Source organism: Sapajus apella, unplaced genomic scaffold (genome assembly GCF_009761245.1).
Source record: "Sapajus apella isolate SASKATOON/1434 unplaced genomic scaffold, GSC_monkey_1.0 scaffold14, whole genome shotgun sequence".
In the NCBI taxonomy this organism is placed as follows: domain Eukaryota; kingdom Metazoa; phylum Chordata; class Mammalia; order Primates; family Cebidae; genus Sapajus; species Sapajus apella.
In genome coordinates this window covers 34,039,457-34,053,920 of record NW_022436954.1, presented here as the reverse complement: position 1 = coordinate 34,053,920, position 14,464 = coordinate 34,039,457, and positions in this window count along the sequence as shown.

Genomic DNA, 14,464 nt, shown 5'->3' with positions numbered 1-14,464 from the left:
TATAATGCTCCCCTCCCTGTGTCCATGTGTTCTCATTTTTCAACACCTGGCTGTGAATGAGAACATGTGGTGTTTGGTTTTCTGTTCTTGTATCAGTTTGCTGAGAATGATAGTTTCCAGATTCATTCATGTCCCTGCAAAGGACATGAACTCATCATTTTTTATGGCTGCATAGTATTCCATGGTGTATATGTGCCACATTTTCCTTGTCCAGTCTATTATTGATGGGCATTTGGGTTGGTTCCAAGTCTTTGCTGTTGTAAACAGTGCCACAGTGAACATATGTGTGCATGTGTCTTTATAATAGAACAATTTACAATCCTTTTCATATATACCCAGTAATGGGATAGCTGGGTCAAATAGAATTTCTATTTCTAGGTCCTTGAGGAATCACCACACCGTCTTCCACAATGGTTGAACTAATTTACACTCCCACCAACAGTGGAAAAGTGTTCCTATTTCTCCACATCCGTTGTCTCCAGATTTTTTATATCCTGAGACTTTGCTGAAGTTGCTTACTGGCTTAAGAAGCTTTGGGGTTGAGATGATGGGGTTTTCTAGATATATGATCATGTCATCTGAAAACAAAGATAGTTTGACTCCCTCTCTTCCTATTCAAATACATTTATTTCCTTCTCTTATCTGATTGCCCTGGCTAGAACTTTCAATATGACGTTGAATAGGATTGGTGAGAGAGGGTATCCTTGTTTTGTGCTAGTTTTCAAAGGGAGTGTTTCCAGCTTTTGGGCAATTTATTTCATCCGTTTGGGCCTTGACTTTCTTTCTATTAAGTAGTAATAATAGTACTATTATTAATTGTTTAATAACAGGGATGCATTTCTAGAAATGTGTCATGAGGTAATTTCATCTTTGTTTAAACATTATAGAGTGTACTAACACAAACCTAGGTGGTGTAGCCTACTACACACTCAGGCTATATACTATAGCCTGTTGCTCCTAAGCCATAAACCTATATAGCAGGTTACTGAATAGTATAAGCAATTATAACACACTTGTAAGTATCTGTGTATCTACACATAGCTAGGAATAGAAAAGGTACAGTAAAAATACGATATTATGGTCTTTTGGTACCACTGTCATCTGTGGTCTATTGTCGACCAAAATGTTATTTGGTGGATGGCTGTACATACAAGTATATACAATCTTAGGATGTCGTTAAATGAGATAATTCATGTCAAGCACTTAGCTAGTGTTTAGCACATATAATACACTTAGTTCTATGTGATAATTGTCTTCTTCATACAGAGCTCTACATGTAAACCCGTGGTGGAATTTAAAAATATGTAATCTACAAGTCATTTCAGGGACTGGCTTAATTTCTCTAAACCTCATAAATGGCTCCCTGAGACAAGCTGAGAACTAACACTAACATGTACTCTGGGAGACACTTTGCTCTAAATCTGGCATAGGGGCTCAAAACCATCATTCTGACTGCTGATATGGCATATTTTCCATGACCTAGTCCAACTTCTCCAAACTCCTAAGCTTAAATCACTTCTAGCATTTCTGTCTTGTTCTCTCCTATCTTTATTTCTTTTCCAGGACTCTCATACTCCTGGAGCCTGCATCTGTTGCCAGCAGATCCCCTTCCTACAATCTGAAGACTGGAGTCTTATTCCAAAAGCCCAGGCCCTGCTGCCATGCTAGTTCTCTGGTGCTGACCACCTATTCATATTACCTTTATCTGGAAGGTTCATCTCCATGGTCTCCCTGACTGACTTAACCCTCTATTATACTGCCTGTCTGACTGGACTGCTACCTCTCTCCTGTATGGTTACCAAGCTCTGATGACTCATTTAGAGTATAGCTGGGCCAGCCTTCTGTTATTTATCCTACACTATTTTGTGTAGTAAGTTTCTCAGTCTGGGTCTCTCTTCTCAGTTTTATTTTGCCATCACCCAAACTCCTGTTTAGGGCTTCTCTGCTTACAAGAAACGACAATGTCTTGGGGGAGATAATGCAAGTCCTTAGATGACAATTAAAGAAGATTGAAAGTTAGAAGTAACTTGAAGTATTGGTAAAAAAAAAAGTGCCTGCTTCTAAAACTTTAAAGAGTAAACAGGAATTAGACAGGGGAAAGATAATGCTTTTGTTTGGTGGAATCTATACTGACACTCCAGGAACGTGGCAGACTAACAGCTAATTGGACAACAAGCAAACTGTGTCTCCACAGGGTGCCCATCATAGGATTCTTAACTCTCCCAGATTCTATTAGGAATGGAGGAACTCTTCCAGTAACACCAGAGTATGTAACTAAGGTGATAGAAAGACTCCAACTTTCCACTGTAAAACCTTCTGTGACATGGACTCTTATCTCGTGGAGAATACCTTGTGTGCCATGCAAGGCATAATGAGGCTGACCAAATTCTTAGTCAAACCTATATTCTGACATGGACAAAAATGTTATAGATAGTTATTGGGATGGAAAAGAATAAAGACACTAAGCTGGAAAAGAAAGGGCAACTTGCTGCTGTTTTAACTGTTTTATATTGTCTTCATGATATTACAGTAGCTCAATCAAAGTTGGGCATATACCTTTCTTTTTAAGAAATTAAGTAAAGTAATCAATAATTATTGCTGTAATCATTCAACTGAGTCTATTTATGTCCACATGATTGAAAATGAGCATTCATGTTTATTACTTTTTTCTCTTCTTGGAAAAATGTATTAAAAGAAAGAGAAGTTTCTTCTTCAGTATTGTCCATTGAATACAAGAGGGGTGAATTCTCTCTTTCACAGTCAGTGGTCTGGCAGTTCTGTTTGCCTGATATAGAAAAATGAGAAAGAGTTTTAATGTTAGACAGATCTAAGTTTGTATCTCTCCACCATTTCTAGCAGAAGGATCTTTCTCTCACTGAACTTCATCTGTAAAATGGAAATAATAATATTGAACTCAGAGTGTTTCCATGAAACTTAAATTATGAATTCCATTGTCAAGGGTCTGGCAGAGTGAATAGTATGTGTAGGGACATAATCAATGAATTCTCAGCTGTTCTTGTTAATTAGGGGAGGTAATATGGAAGCAGTGGTGCCCTGGGAAGAATGCTTTACAGCATGGCCTTGCTTGATCATAACCTAGTGAAGCATTTTTTCTTAGCAGCAAACTCCCAAAGCACTGGCTCATTTTGGTGACCTCTTTTTTTCTGTAATTTTTTTTTTGCCTTTTGCCTTTTGCCTCCAGATATACAAAGGTCATTCTTATCTGTATAAATAACCCATTTTCTTTTACATCAAATATGCCAAAAACCTATGTTCACTTAATTTCTTTTGCAAATGTCATCTTCCTAATTTCTTCCTGAACACATGGAGGAATTGTCATTCTATTATTGGCATAATAAAGTCCAAAGTTTTCTTGTCTTCTCCTTGCAGTACTTCTTTCAGGTTTTTTTTGGCTCTGTTCTTGGTACTATTATTCACTTACTCATTTGTTGTCATTTCATCCTTTTATTCATTTACTTTCTTCTCATTTCATTCATTAACTCAACAAATATGTATTGTATACACCATGACAAACTGGAGATGGCATTTTGAAGCTAGCAAGTATCCCAATAAGAGTGGAAGAATAGGATAGTGTTTAGAAATAAATGCTTTCAAGTCAGAGGAAGTCCTCTGAACCCTGACTCGACTCCATTGTGTTTTAGTTGGCTGACCATTGGCAAGCCACTTCAAGTTCCCTAGACTTTAGTTTCTCATGTGTAAAATGGGAATAATATCAATTCCTATTTTCCAAGGATATAGTAAAACAAGGCAAATTTCTTAGTGCACTTAGTGCCTGACATGTAATATGCATACACACTCAATAAATGTTAGCTTTCATTATAGTGATGATGATGATTTTTAATTATTTGGTTCTTCATGGAGTTTAGGCTTTAGTAGAGACATCACATAAGTTTCCATAGAGCTATTGAAGGTTTGTTAAGTAGATTAATAACTAAGTTGTGATGACCTTTGATGCCTCCTTTTTCACATTTCCCCTTCTGCAACTAGTCCCTGTAACTAGTTGGATTGTCCTTGATACATCTCATAGATTAATCCTTTCTTCTTCCATACCACTGAGAAAGCCCCATTCATCTAAAGTATAATTTTTTAACTGAGACATTATCTAATTGCTAAATGTAATTAAAGTAGACTCCTTCCTAAGTAAAGGATGGTCTCCTTGGTATCATTCTGCATTTAAGAGGCTGAACTGGTCTATGATGGTGATATGCTTTGGCTGTGTCCCTAGCCAAATCTCATCTTGAATTATAGTTTCCATAATCTCCACATGTCATGGGGAGGGGCTAGGTGGAGATAATTGAGTCACAGGAGCAGTTTTTCCCAACCTGTTCTTGTGACAGTGAATAAATTAACACAAGAGCTGATGGTTTTATAAGGGGTTTCCCCCTTTGCTTGGCTCTCATTCTTCTTCCTCCCGCCATCACATGAAGAAGGACATGCTTGCTTCCTCTTCTACCATGACTGTAAGTTTCCTGAGGCCTGCCCAGACATGCTGAACTGTGAGTCAATTAAACCTCTTTCCTTTATAAATTACTAGTCTTGGTTATGCCTTTTTTTTTTCTTTTTCTTTGAGATGGAGTCTTGCTCTGTCACTAGGCTGGAGTGCAGTGGCATGATCTCGGCTCAGTGCAACCTCCGTGTCCAGGTTCATGCAATTCTCCTGCCTCAGACTCTCGAGTAGCTGGGACTACAGGTGTGCACCAACATGCCCAGCTAATTTTTGTATTTCTAGTAGAGACAGGACTTCACCATGTTGGCCAGGATGGTCTTGATCTCTTGACCTCATGAACCACCTGCCTCAGCCCCCCCAAAATGCTAGGATTACAGGTGAGAACCACTGCACCTGGCCCCAGTTATATCTTTATTATCAGTGTGAGAATGGACTAAGGCAGATGGCATAATCACATCTCTGACTGAGGCTGTTTTCAATGATTCAGACATTGACTTGAATTCTCATATTGGTAATTTCCTCTCTGCTATTCTTTTTATCTGTTTGTAAATATAGAGATGTCTATCTAGCTGATATTTTATGACTATCACTAAAAAGATGAATCTATTAATGAGGGAGTATCCTTCAATATTGCCTCAAACTTCTTTAAAAGGAAGTTTACTACTGAGATAGTAAATGGATGTCATCACACATGCTGTCTCTATCAGTTCGCTCTTGCTGTGTAACTTAACCTTAGTGGTCATTATTTCTTGCAGGTACTGGCTGGCTGAAAGATCCTTATAATGTAGGATGGGCTCAGCTCATTTTGCCAGCTTGGGTATCTGCAGTCAGCTGGCAAGTTGAGGGGGGATGGTTTAATCTAGTATAGGTTCAGCTAGAACAACTTGTCTCTCTTCTATGTGTCTCTCATTCCCTTCAGCAGGCAGTGGCAGGAATCAAAGAGGGAAGGCAGAAATCACGAGCAAATTTTCAAGCCTCTGCTGTTGTCAAGTTCTTCTCACTCATCAAAACAAAACCCCTGATTAAGCCTAGAGTTAGAGTGTGACAGTGGTACCAAAAGGGAAAGATATAGCAGTTATGAAAACCTGGGTCCCCTGATCCACTCTATCTACCATAGCCTGCCTTCTGGGCACCATTATTAACATGCTTCCCAGTGTGAAATATATTCCTCCCATCCCAGGACCCTCCAAAATCTGAAGTTGCAGCATCCTGCTTGAAGTCCAGGGCATTGTAATCTATATCAAGTTTGTTACATGCTCCTCTTGTTTCAAAAAGTTATGTACTAGAAAAAAAGCATTTGCTCTAAACATACTTAACATAGAGTGACAAAATGAGGGCAGAATAACCTATGTAGGCATTCTCATTTAGAAAGGGAAGGAATAGAAAATACACAGCAGTCACTGGTTCATGGAAACTCTGAAGTCTTTCTGGGCAGATGTTTCCCATTTACCCTACTCTGGAGATGGGAAATGTTCTTTGATTTGTTCTGCTCTCTGGAAAGGCTCCTCAGTCTATTGTTCTCCATGGTTCTTGGCATGTCTCTTCCACTTTTCTTTCTCACTTCAGAAGAGAATGTTGGAAAATATTCCTGCTTCCAGCCTATAGAAAATTAGGGGCAGAGATGTCTTTCTACAAGTGTGAGACACCTCTGTAGAGTCGCAATTCTTTCTTCCTCTGGGCTGGCAATATTTGCCAATCTAGCTGAATTAAAAACATTGTGAATTCCTATGAATATGGTTGGATTCTACTCCATGAGATAAAACTGACAACTTAATGTTCTTCTAAGCTCTTTTGAATAGTAGAGAAGTTCTATTAGGCTTTGACTGAATTTTTTTTTTTAATTGTACCTTAGGTTCTAGGGTACATGTGCAGATCATGCAGGATTATTGCATAGACATACATGGCAATGTGATTTGCTGCCTCCATACCCCCTTAACCTATATCTGGCATTTCTCCCCATGTAATCCCTCTCCAATCTCCCCACTCCCTGCTGTTCCTCCCCTCGCCCCCCCAACAGACCCCAACGTGTGAAGCTCCCCTCCCTGTGTCCATGTGTTCTCATCATTCAATACCCGCCTATGAGTGAGAACATGTGGTGTTTGATTTTCTGTTCTTGTGTCAGTTTGCTGAGAATGATGGTTTCCAGATTCATCCATGTCCCTACAAAGGACACAGACTCATCATTTTTTATGGCTGCATAGTATTCCATGGTGTATATGTGCCACATTTTCCTTGTCCAGTCTATCATTGATGGGCATTTGTGTTGGCTCCAGGTCTTTGCTATTGTAAACAGTGCCACAATGAACATATGTGTGCATGTGTCTTTATAATAGAACAATTTATAATCCTTTGGGTAAATACCCAGTAATGGGATTGCTGGATCAAATGGAATTTCTATTTCTAGGTCCTTGAGAAATCACAACACTGTCTTCCACAATGGTTGAACTAATTTACACTCCCACCAACAGTATAAAAGCATTTCTATTTCTCCACATCCTCTCCAGCATCTGTTGTCTCCAGATTTTTTAATGATCACCATTCTAACTGGCATGAGATGGCATCTCAATGTGGCTTTGACTTGCATTTCTCTAATGACCAGTGATGATGAGCATTTTTTCATATGTTTTTTGGCCTCATATATGTCTTCTTTTGAAAAGTGCCCACTTTTGAATGGGTTGTTTGTTTTTTTCTTGTAAATCTACTTTAGTTATTTGTAGATTCTGGATATTAGCCCTTTTTAGATGGGTAGCTTGCAAAAATTTTTTCCCATTCTGTTGGTTGCCAGTTCACTCTAACAATAGTTTCTTTTGCTGTGCAGAAGCTCTTAAGTTTAATTAGATCCCGTTTGTCTATTTTGGCTTTTGTTGCCATTGCTTTTGGTGTTTTAGTCATGAATTTCTTTCCTATGCCTATGCCTATGTCCTTAATGGTATTGCCTAGGTTTTCTTCTAGGGTTTTTATGGGTTAGGTCTTATGTTTAAGTCTTTAATCCATCTTGAGTTAATTTTAGTGAAAGGTCTAAGGAAGGGGTCAGTTTCAGCTGTCTGCACCTGACTAGCCAGTGTTCTCAACATCATTTATTAAACAAGGAATCCTTTCCCCATTACTTTTTTTGCCAGGTTTGTCAAAGATCAGATGGTTGTAGATGTGTGACATTACTCTCAAGGTCTCTGTTCTGTTCCATTGGTCTATATCTCTGTTTTGGTACCAGCACCATGCTGTTTTGATTACTGTAGCCCTGTAGTATAGTTTGAAGTCAGGTAGCATGATGCCTCCAGCTTTGTTATTTTTGCTTAGGATTGTCGTGGCTTTGTATGGCTCTTTTTTGGTTCCATATGAAGTTTAAGGTGTTTTTTTCCAGTTTTGTGAAGAATGTCAGGATCACCATTTCTCCAGTCTCCTTTAACAGCTTCCTCACCATTAGTCTAGCTTTTGCCAGCTACTCTGACCCAAAGCCAATGTCACATCTTTTACGTTTTAGTTATGACAGAACAGAAGTGCAATACCCAGTTCTTTATCAATTTGCTATTGTGCATCATAAACCACTCCAAAACTTAGTGGCTTAAAATAACAACTGTATACTATTTCTTAAAAGTCTATGGATTTATAGAAGATTTTGCAGATCTGAGCTAAGCCAAATGCATCAGTGCTCATGTTTCTGTGGTCAGCTGGCAGATCCACTGGCACCTGGCTAATCCAGGGTCTCCTTGATTGGGAAATTTCAGCCCTCCTCCATGTATCTCTTACATTGAATTTTTTTTTTTTTTTTTTTTTTGTAAATGCTTACACAGAATACTGTTTTTAAATGTTGCAAGGCTGTATATAGGCTCCGCTGAAAAGGCTCCTTTGTTAATTCGTGATTTCGGCCATGGGAAAGGGAGATAGCAAAGATAGCACATATGTCATATGCTCATGATTTGTCTCTTGTTTCCTAGGTTTTCAAGGATAGAGATCAGGGATCTCTTTTATATGTGCTCAGTGTGATGGTTAATACTGAGTGTCAACTTGATTGGATTGAATGATACATAATATTGTTCCTGGGTGTATCTGTGGGGGAGCTGCCAAAAAAATTAACATTTGTGTCAGTGAACTGGGAGAGGCAGACCCACCCTCAATGTGGGTGGGCACCATCTATTCAGCTGCCATCATGGTTAGAATAAAGCAGGCAGAAGAAAGGGGGTGAAGCTGACTTTCAGCGTCTTCCAGTCTTCATCTTTCTCCCATGCGGGATGCTTCCTGCGCTTTAACATCAGACTCCAAGTTCTTCAGCTTTTGGACTCCTAAACTTAAACCAGTGGTTTGCCAGGGGCTTTCAGGCCTTTAGCACAGACTGAGGGCTATACTATCAGCTTCCCTACTTTTGAGTTTTGGGGACTCAGACTGAGCCACTACTGGTTTCCTTGCCTCATCTTGCAGATGGCCTATCCTGGGAGTTCACCTTGTGATCGTGGGAGTTGATTCTCCTTAATAAACTCTCTTTCATATATACATATATCCTATTAGTTCTGTCCCTCTAGAGAACCCTAATACACTCACCTAGTATGATGCCTGACAAATATTAGGTGCTTAATAGATATTTTGCATAAATAATTGAATAAATAAATGGAAAAGGAAGATGCACATATCCGGATGCAACATAGACCAAATTTTTAGCCAGGTATCCTTCAATTGGTCAGATGTTTTTCTCCCCAGTTTTAAAACACACCTTATACAGCACTCATCTTGTTATACTTTCTTAAATATTACATGGGCATACTTTCTTTTGCCCTTGTGATTTCAGCAGATGAATGCTCTTTTCATACCTGGATGTCAACATTTGCCTCAATTTACAGCTTTGCTTAAATCTTTCCTTTTCAGTCAATCTGAGTCAGAAGCAATCTCATCTTGTACTTAGTCATTTTCTTTTGCCTAATACTAGAATAAATCATTTCTAGCTGGGTCTCTGACACCCCAGTTAGAGTGAAAACTGCTTAAGGATATGGTTTACCTGTCATTTGTCTAAGCATTCTTCACAATGCCCAGCCCAGTTTCTTCCAAATGGTGTGTTTAGTTACATTTCTTGAATGAATAAATGAATGAATGCATAAATTAATGAACCAAATTTCTACCAAACAAAGGCAGGGACTTTGTCTATTCTGTTTATCCTTAGCTGTTAGTTCAGTGCCTGGTACATGGTAGGCGCTCAATAAATACTTACTGAATAAAAAAATGAATCACTGAATAACTAAATGAATTAATAAACAAAGTAGGGGGAAAACAAATCCAGACTTATTCCTATTTTAAGAAGTTACACTTTATGTTAGAAAATTATTTCATGGTTGATTTTAATGGTAATTCCTTAGAACAGCCCAGGAACTCAATTCTATTATTATCCTTGTTTTCATTCTTGCTCAAAGACCTTTTCCCAGGCAGTGAGAAAGAGAAATTGTGCACTATTCTCTCCAGGAGCTTCGTTTATAAAGTGAACTATTTCAGAGTTTATAACAAGGGATATGGGCTGTTGGAGTCTTTTCAGGCCACGTAGGACTGGGCTTGCCCTTCTAGGCAGAAATGGCAGTGCCTGCGTCCTACATGGGGTTATCTGGTAGATCACAAAATCCTTACTTTGGTCCCAAATATTTTATTTCTTGCTGGGACATATTCCCTGTGCTTGAGAGATTTAGGGTTCATTGAAGTGGTTGTCAGACTTTATCATCTGACTGAATCCTACTTCCCATCCTCTAAACATTCAAGTTTAGTTGATCTGGGGCCGAGTCCCAGCCAACTGAATTTTATCAGCCACCTCAGTCCCAAGATTCTGATATTGGTGGTCCATAGATCACACTTTTAAAATTTTTAAATTTTTTATTTTTGGAGATGGAGTCTTACTCTGTCACCCAGGCTGGAGTGCAGTGGCACAAACTCAGCTCACTGTAACCTCTGCTTCCCAGGTTCAAGCATTCACCTGCCTCAGCTTTCTGAGGGATTACAGGCACATGCTGCCATGCCCGGCTAATTTTTATATTTTAGTAGAGACGGCGTTTCACCATGTTGGCCAGGCTAATCTCAAACTCCTGACCTCGGGTGATCTGCCAGCCTCAGCCTCCCAAAGTACTGGGATTATAGGCGTGAGCCACCATGCCTGGCCAGACCACACTTTAAAAAACATTAATTGTGTCTGTGTGTGTGCGTACGTGTGTGTGTGTGTGTGTGTTTGAAGAATGCAAAAAAAAATAAATAAATAAGAGTGCTATAAATGCTGTGATGGATGTCTCATAAGACCCAGCAGAGTGAGAAAAGTAGTTGTTACCTTTTGCTAAAGATCTCTGGATTTTTGTTCAGTCTTAGATGAGCACTTTCTCTTTTGCCATAACTTGTAACAATTTTAGAATCCATAGAGGGAACAATTGAAGCCCTAAAGGGACTAGGATACGTGTAGAGGTTGACAATTTTGTTAAGGCTACTTCTTTCCTAGAAAAATCCCAGGAGGGTGCCCATTGTGTGTTATATATTTCTGAGAATCTTTCCACTAACCTTCCTGCTAGCAAAAGAATAATAAATGCTCACTATGCTGAGCATGTGCCCAGGATGAAGACAGCAGAAAAGAAGGGGTTACCATGGGACAAATGTGGTCCATGAGATATCAAGAAAATTGTTTCCAAGTCAAGCAGTCCATGAAATTTAGAATAACCAAATTTCATCTATTGAGTATTATGTCTCATCGTGTACCTAAACTTGGACTTGATGGTGCAGTTTCACTTAGAGTTCTATATTTGTCTTCCCTCATTATCCCTGTGGGTGGGATCAATGGAGGGTGGAGGTAAAAAGGTACTCCGTGAGTACTAAATAATCCTACTAACATCATATAGCTTTGAGTCACTGGAGATGTGTTTTATAAGCCTTGTTAAGTTTGATGTCTTTTACTCCTACTGCAATTATCTGTTGGAATTTTATAGGACTGTGGACATACCGAGAGGAGGATTTTAATTGTTAAGTACTTTCAGCATAATTGGTTCTCAATTGGAGGAGATGCCTTGGGTCTGGAAACTTGCCACATGTTAGCAGAGCATGTAGGTTCATTGCTCACCTGTGGAGTTGACAGATATAAGAGAATGTTCTGATTTGGCATCAATTTTGGCATTTAGTTGGCTTAACTGTCCTCAGGGCTGCTCCTAGGGCTTTTTATTTGTTAGCTGTGCCTGTGTTGGGTAGACACAGAGGCTTTTGCCTAGTCTCTTAGCTACCTGGGCTAAGACCCTGACTGTGGCAATAGGTGTCAGGCAGGAGGGAGTATGGCTGTATTGGTGGTCCCCAGACAAAGCCATGACTGGGGAAATAATCAATGTTGTTTTCAAATATTTTTATTGTATCTTTTTGCATGCCAAATTAAACCAGTGAAAAAGATATCTGTGTTACTAAATATGGAGGGAACTAAGACCTAGAGGAGAAATGGTTAAGTAAATAGTTGTACATCTATATGATATCAAATGCACAATAATTAGAATCATTACTTTGAATATTATTTAATAATATAAAAATTGCTTACCATGAATTATTAATTAGTCATATCAACAGCATTTAACTTTTTGCCACAAAATAAAAAAAATACTGAGTGGCATTTTTGTCAGAAAAAAAATGTAAAATAAATCTCATAAATCTTTATATAAATTAAATGCAAAGATTCTGGATTCAGACTTGCTTTGTTTAAAAAGTCTAGGTATCGCTGGAGGAAGATCCAAGATGGCCGTTTAGGAATAGCTTGGAGTCACAGCTCCTAGTGAAAGCGCAGAGGGTGAGTGGGCACCACATTTTTATTGCCCACGGACCAGGAGATTCCTAGGTGGAGGAGCCCCATGGGTCGCCAGCATGGCTGTTTTGGCCGGCGCAGTTCTTTTGGTCGGCTCAGCTGCTTTGCCTTGCGCTGGCTGCTTTGTTGGCGCCCCGGCTGGCGGTTCTCCATACAAAATACACTGGTCCGGGTGCCCTTTTGACTGGCGATTGGAGACCCGGGAAGTCATCTATTCATCTGATTAAAGAGGGGACTGAAAAGGGAGCCAAGCCAGGAGATTCTTGGGCACAAAAAGCTCCACGAATCTCAGCTCCGCTGTTTAAGCTGGTGCAGTGAGGCTGCAAGGAAAATCACACAGATCCTGGTGCCCTTTCAGCAGGAGACTGGGATAGAGTCGACAGTTCAACTAAAAAAGAAATAAAAGGCTCTGAGGCAGGGAGCCAGGTGATCAGGCTCGGCTGGTCCAACCCCCACAAAAGAACAGCAATCAGAAACTCTCTGGATTGAGAGTTTCAAAGCAAGTGCAGCTAAACCCGGAAGGATCCAGCTCTGTTGGGGAGGGGCGTCTGCCATTACCAAGGCACTCCACCACTAAGGAAGTAGTCCACCATTGCTGAGGCTGCCTGCCGTTGCCAAGGCAACCTGCCATTACAGAGAGAGTCAGCCAATACAGAGGCGGGCCACCATTGCCGAGGCAGTTATAACTACACCCATATAAACAAGACTGCAGGGAAGTTCACATGGCAGCTGGGCGGAGCCCACAGCAGCTCATCAAAGCCTCTGCAGGCAGACAGTGACCAGGCTGCCTCATTGCTGGGCAGCGCAGCCCTGAAAAAAAAAAGGCAGCAGCACAATGGAAACTCATAAATAAAGCCCTAACTCCCAGGGACAGAGCACCTGGGAACAAAAAGCGGTTTATGAGTTCTGCTGCAGCAGACCTAAACATACCTGCCCAGCAGCTCTGAATGAACAACGGAGCTCACAGCTCAGCACTTGAGCTCCTATAAAGGACAGACTGTCTCCTCAAGCAGCTCCCTGACCCCTGTATATCCAAAGAGTCACCTCATAAAGGAGAGATCAGACTGACATTTGGCGGGTATCCTAGTGGGACAAAGATAGCAGAAGAAGAAACTGGTAGCAACCCTTACTGTTCTGCAGCTGCTGCAGGCGATCCCCAGGCAAGCAGGGCCTAGAGTGTACCTCAGCAGTCCTACAGCAGAGGGGTCAGACTGTTAGAAGGAAAACTAAGAAACAGAAATAACTTCATCATCAACAAACAGAACGTCCACTTAGAGACCCAATCTGAGTCAGCAACTACAAAGATGACAGGTAGATAAATCTATAAAGATGGGAAGAAACCAGTGCAAAAAGGATGAAAACAACTGAAACCAGAACACCTCTCCTCCTGCAAGGGATGACAACTCCTCACCAGCAAGGGAACAAGGTTGGGTGGAGAATGAGTGTGATGAAATGACAGAATCTGACTTCAGAAGGGGAGTAGTAAGAAACTTCTGTGAACTAAAAGAACATGTTCTAACCCAATGCAAAGAAACAAAGAGCCTTGAAAAAAGATTTGACAAAATGCTAACGAGAATGGACAAATTAGAAAGGAATATAAGTGAATTGATGGAGCTGAAAAACATAACAAGAGAACTTTGCTAAGCATGCACAAGTTTCAACAGCTGAATTGACCAAGCAGAAGAAAGGATATCAGAGGTCGAAGATCAACTCAATAAAATAAAATGAGAAGGCAAGAATAGAGAAAAAAGGATAAAAAGGAAGGAACAAAGTCTCCAAGAAATGTGGGACTATGTGAAAAGAACTAATCTATGTTTGATAGGTGTACCTGAATGCGACAAAGAGAATGAATCCAAGCTGGAAAATACTCTTCAGGATATTATCCAGGAAAACTTCCCCAACCTAGCAAGGCAGGCAAATATTCAAGTCCAGGAAATACCTAGAACACCACAAAGATATTCATCAAGAAGAGCAACCCCAAGGCACATAATCGTCAGATTCACCAGGGTTGAAATGAAGGAGAAAATAGTAAGGGCAGCCAGAGAGAAAAGTCAGGTTACCCACAAAGGGAAGCCCATCAGACTCACAGCAGATCTCTCAGCAGAAACCCTACAAGCCAGAAGAGAGTGGGGGCCAATATTTAACATCCTTAAAGAAAAGAACTTTCAACCCAGAATCTCATATCCAGCCAAACTAAGCTTCATAAGTGA